The sequence below is a fragment of the Polyodon spathula genome, chromosome 25 (assembly GCF_017654505.1).
Source record: "Polyodon spathula isolate WHYD16114869_AA chromosome 25, ASM1765450v1, whole genome shotgun sequence".
In the NCBI taxonomy this organism is placed as follows: Eukaryota; Metazoa; Chordata; class Actinopteri; order Acipenseriformes; family Polyodontidae; genus Polyodon; species Polyodon spathula.
In genome coordinates, this window is record NC_054558.1 from 11,077,392 (window position 1) to 11,083,235 (window position 5,844).

Genomic DNA, 5,844 nt, shown 5'->3' on the forward strand with positions numbered 1-5,844 from the left:
AAGTTTGTGAGACAGTTGAAATGTTCTCATTTCAGCAGCAGGAAATATTTCTGCCGAGAGCAGCATCAGAATGCACTCGGATCATCCTGGAGCCTTGCCTCTCTCGCCGTCAATGAGCAAACGAAATCGATCCGGACAATGTTCTTCCCGATGACAAAACCCAGCCAAGAGATGTATCGTATCTGCAGTATTTATTAATCTGAGCCCAATCACCTGTCAACTACAAAGCAAAGGGAAACATACACGGTATGCCAATGCTCGTTAAGTTTCTCCTGCTGTATTCTGATCAGTACGCCGCTCTGTTTGCTAACTTGGCCGTGGCTATACTCAGGAACTACCTAAAACAAACACCTTGAAGAAATAAATCCTTGACTTCCTGCACAATTCCAGTTCGCTGTTTTGCAGTTTATTCCAGATCTCCGGCCTTTCACGCAATTGTTTGTTTCTTGTGGCGAACCTGTATTTCACGCTGGGTTTGTAACCGCCTCTCACGCCGCGTTGTAAGGTGCGCAATTTCACGACCCAAAACCATTCCACAACTTTATTAGTCAATTTCACCTTGTTAGTTTCACTGGGGGAAATGAGTAGCGGCAGAATGCTACTGACTCCTACCAATCAGGAAAAAGAAAGGGAGTAAAAACACTGGGGATTAACCAATAGAAAAAGCAGCTGGGCGGGTCTTCCGTGGAAGAATTGTTACCTTGTAACACAAACATAAACTGATAATGCGGTTAATCCCTTCACCCCCGTCATTTCCTTCACGTCTGTTTTCTGTGCTGTATTTGAATTGATTCTGCAATCCCCGCTTACTGTTACTGTGAAAGGATGCATGTGGCACTCTGAGTAATTCATGGATCGTGGCTTTTTATAAAATATATATATTGAGACACAAAACATTAAAACAACCCAAGCACGTAATCAATTTTAAATAAATAACACAATGAAAGAAAGCAATGCTAAAGGGTACCGTATTTAGGACAAAACCAGTAATACAGCACGTCAGAGGACACGTGTCAAATGGGTAATCTGATTGCACGGACATGCATTGTGTATGATTGTTTTATTTGTAAGGATGAGGACGCTGCTGCAGCAGCAAGGCTCAGGTGCACATTTACACATGAATGGGCAAGCTAATACCTCCACGCTTCAGGGGATCAGTGCAAGTCTGTGTATAGGGAACATACCTAATCGGGGATTTGATGGTTGCAAATGTAATAGAGGGATTGCAGTGTGTAGGAATGGGGTTGAACTGCATATTCAGTGTAAGCTAAACAGTCACTGTGGTGAAATGTCCATTGCAAAGCACCTTTATAGGGATATGCCCTGTGTTACTATTCACAGCAAAATAGTAGAGTGCACTGCGACAGGAGCTCTTTTCATTGGGAAAGCAGAATGTCACATTCTTGTTTCATCTGATATGGAAGCTGAAATTGGATTCAGTTATCAAATGATTGCCCATCTAACACAACATAATGTACCTGCACTTGGCTTTCCTTGACAGTACCGCACACAAATGCATTGGAAGTAATAGCCTTCAGGGGACAATATATAATTTAGACTGAAAATATTAATAAATGTTTTATATGTATATATATATATATATATATATATATATATATATATATATATATATATATATATATATATATATATATATATATAATGATTCTGTTTTGCAGAAACCTTGAGGTTTGATTCTATAAGCATCTGATGATCTTCAACTGTAATAATCACAAATTGCATCATCACTTTGCATTATGAAAATAAAGCATATGTCTGTGGTAAACTGTGTTCTTACCTGAGCATATAGTTCTACTAGGGTCTCTTTGTAATTTCTTATTTGGGCAGTTTCTCTCAGGAAACAGGTAAGTTAAACAGCAATAAGCTTACATGCCACCAAACACTTTCAAACAAATGAATACTGGATGGTTATTGTGATCATAGGTTTGCAGCAGAATGGTTAAACACGCTTAGCCAAGTCTGGTCTGTGAAGGGGTTAAAATGCTATATCTACAATTGAGAGTGTTCTTTTCTCCAGTTATAGTGACAGTGCTTTTTAGTGCCCTGTCCATGAAGCCTGAAAACCCAAGCACCTGGAATGAAAGCAGGTCACCTTGTCCATTTTATTAGGCTGTTGTTTGCCTGTTTGCCTCCAAAAGCCAAAATGAGAAGACTGCACTAACATCCCAGCTTCACCTCTCAGAGATTGCACTAACATCTCAGCTTCACCTCTCAGAGACTGCACTAACATCCCAGCTTCACCTCTCAGAGATTGCATTAACATCTCAGCTTCACCTCTCAGAGACTGCACTAACATCTCAGCTTCACATGTCAGAGACTGCACTAACATCCCAGCTTCACCTCTCAGAGACTGCACTAACATCCCAGCTTCACCTCTCAGAGATTGCACTAACATCCCAGCTTCACCTCTCAGAGACTGCACTAACATCCCAGCTTCACCTCTCAGAGATTGCACTAACATCCCAGCTTCACCTCTCAGAGATTGCACTAACATCTCAGCTTCACCTCTCAGAGACTGCACTAACATCTCAGCTTCACATGTCAGAGATTGCATTAACATCTCAGCTTCACCTCTCAGAGACTGCATTAACATCTCAGCCTCACATGTCAGAGATTGCATTAACATCTCAGCTTCACCTCTCAGAGATTGCATTAACATCTCAGCTTCACCTCTCAGAGATTTCATTAATATCTCAGCTTCACATGCCAGTCTTTACTGCGTATTTTGCATTGTTAGCTTTGTGCAGGGGATCCAGGAATTATTCAGAGCAGGCATGTGCATACCCTTGAGCCAGCCTTTCAGAATACATAATAATCAGAACAGTGAGTAAACTGGAGCTATGATCACTTGTGTTGTAGCATGCCATCTAGTGGTTGTAACCAGAAGAGTAATCATTTTAATAAAGGGCTCAATTTCTAGGATGTTCTCAGTAGACTGTGGATGTATTTTAGCTGCATTTTAGTTTAATGAGGACCATCCCAGTACGAAATACATGAAAAGTAAAACAAATATCCACAAGTGTACAGCAAAGTGGTCTACATTGCTATTTGTCACTTTGGCAAAAATATGTTTGCCAGAAGCATTATCTTGTCATATGCAGACAGGCTAAAAGAATTGAATCTGTTCAGTCTTGAACAAAGAAGACTACGTGGCGACCTAATTCAAGCATTCAAAATTCTAAAAGGTATTGACAGTGTCGACCCAAGGGACTTTTTCAGCCTGAAAAAAGAAACAAGGACCGGGGGTCACAAATGGAGTTTAGAAAAAGGGGCATTCAGAACAGAAAATAGGAGACACTTTTTTACACAGAGAATTGTGAGGGTCTGGAATCAACTCCCCAGTAATGTTGTTGAAGCTGACACCCTGGGATCCTTCAAGAAGCTGCTTGATGAGAGTCTGGGATCAATAAGCTACTAACAACCAAACGAGCAAGATGGGCCGAATGGCCTCCTCTCGTTTGTAAACTTTCTTATGTTCTTATGTTCTTTTTATACAGTCTACCTGTGTAGGTAAGATAAAAGTCAAGGCAGCAGTTGCTGGAACGAGCCGAGTATGAGAGAAGATATATACAGCAGACTCCATCAGTGCTTCAACAAGTACTGGAACTGATGAACAAAGCCAGAATGGCTGTGTACCAACTGCATATCTTGATATCCTTGAATAGGTCAATCATGCCATTTTCACATGCATGAGGAGCTCAGTGGTATCCCATTGCACTCTTCCAGAGTGATCACTGCAGAACAGGGTAAGAAATGCAGAACTCAAACACAATCAGGAATATTGTTCAATTGCGGTCTGGCTCATTTCATGTTTCCCAGTCCACCTGACCTCATCAAGCAGGATCCCAGTGTGAAAGGGATTGCATGTGTCTGTTAGCTTGCAATGTCAAATCCCATTGCGTGCTGCACAGGGGGATCTTATGCTTCTTGAGGTTTTATATTCAGCTGCTGTACAAGTGTTGCCACTCTGTAGAGTATGGAAATGCACTCACCCATGTGCCTAGATTGCCTTTGTTATAGTATCCCCACACATTAAGAGAACATGATTCATTTTCTATGATGGTGCTCATTAATTGAGACACACTAGTAACAGTTGAGCATAATGTTGGGTGAGTGTGAAGTTCCTCTAATACACATTATGCCCTGAAAGACCAGTATGTGCTATTCAGTATAGTGGCTTCTTGCAGAGAATACCCTATTGAGCCACATTGCTAGTTGTTTGTGGAATGAGATCGTGGCCACTCAGCTGCTTCACTTCCTGACTAGTAATTTTGTCCTTGAGTTGTTCCCGTCATGTTTGAGAGCAGCAAATAACTCAGAGACAACTCTATTTAGGATGTGTGATGATGATGCCATAGCTTTCAGCAGCCAAAATGGGTCCTATGACATTGCTTATCCTTCAGAATAGAACAGCTGCCTTAAAACCATTGATCATACCATTCCAGCATGCTGATACTATTCAATGATCATACCATTCCAGCATGCTGATACTATTCAATGATCATACTATTCCAGCATGCTGATACTATTCAATGATCATACCATTCCAGCATGCTGATACTAATCAATGATCATACCATTCCAGCATGCTGATACTATTCAATGATCATACCATTCCAGCATGCTGATACTATTCAATGATCATACCATTCCAGCATGCTGATACTATTCAATGATCATACCATTCCAGCATGCTGATATGAGTATTCCATTACAAGTAAGTTATTACCTTGATTATCCACATTTGTTACAATAATATTTAGTGCTTCAGAGAATCATTTTTAACCCATTTGAAAACCACTGTAAGTAAATTATTTATACTGGGGTTGAGAACAGTCGCATATTTTATTTAAAAATGCTTCCTTTACTTAAAAGGGTTTTCTTTTATTAAACAAAAGCTGCAATAAGATAAATATTCAAGTTTAATAAGCCTTCTCTTGAGCAGCAAATCTTCATATTGCCCTAAACTTCAAAACATATGAATAGATGTATATATTTTATAAGAATATAAGAATTAAAGAATAAGACACTTTAATTACACACAACACAAACAGACATGTCTCCTGACAGTGGGTGCTCTAGTGCAGGTAAGTGGTGAAAGACAAACACAGATTAACAATGGTGCAGTGTAGTCCAGGGTTCAGTGCTGGCGTGCAGAGACAGCTCCCAGTTCGTGTTAGCCATCTAGCGAAACAATAATAAATCGCTGACAAACAAACAAAACATGAAACACTCACGGTACTTTTAATTCTCTCCGTATCGTCCTTGTAATTAAACCATAGACCAAGGAACAGATCACTCAGGCCACTTTCCCTAAATACCCTCTGTCACGCCTTCTTTCAGTGGTGCGGCCATTCATGTATCCTCCAATCCGAGAGTGACATATCGCCTACCATTAAGGTGCTAACTTCTGGTATCGTGGCCCCGCACCCTTCCTCCCAACTGACCCTGGAATGAACTGCCAAACCATCCATTACAGGGCACTCTGCTATAACTCCGGTTATATAGAACCCTCACAGCTTGAAAGGGAGAAGGTTGATTAGGATTCATTTGCGCTGTCACATACATACATACATAAAGGCAAGAAGGGCCAGTTTGGTGCATGTGTGAGTGTGAGTGACTTTACTATATAATTAGGTCATTCGCATTGGCTTTGCAGTTCTCATTTTGACTGCAGATGCATTCCTAATCTGATGCAAAGCCGCTGAGCAAACAACCCCCAACCCCCCAGTGGGATTGTTGAAATTGTAGATGATACAGTTCAGACTGAAATAGCTCACACACACACACACACACACGACATACCCATGAAAAAGACAGTCC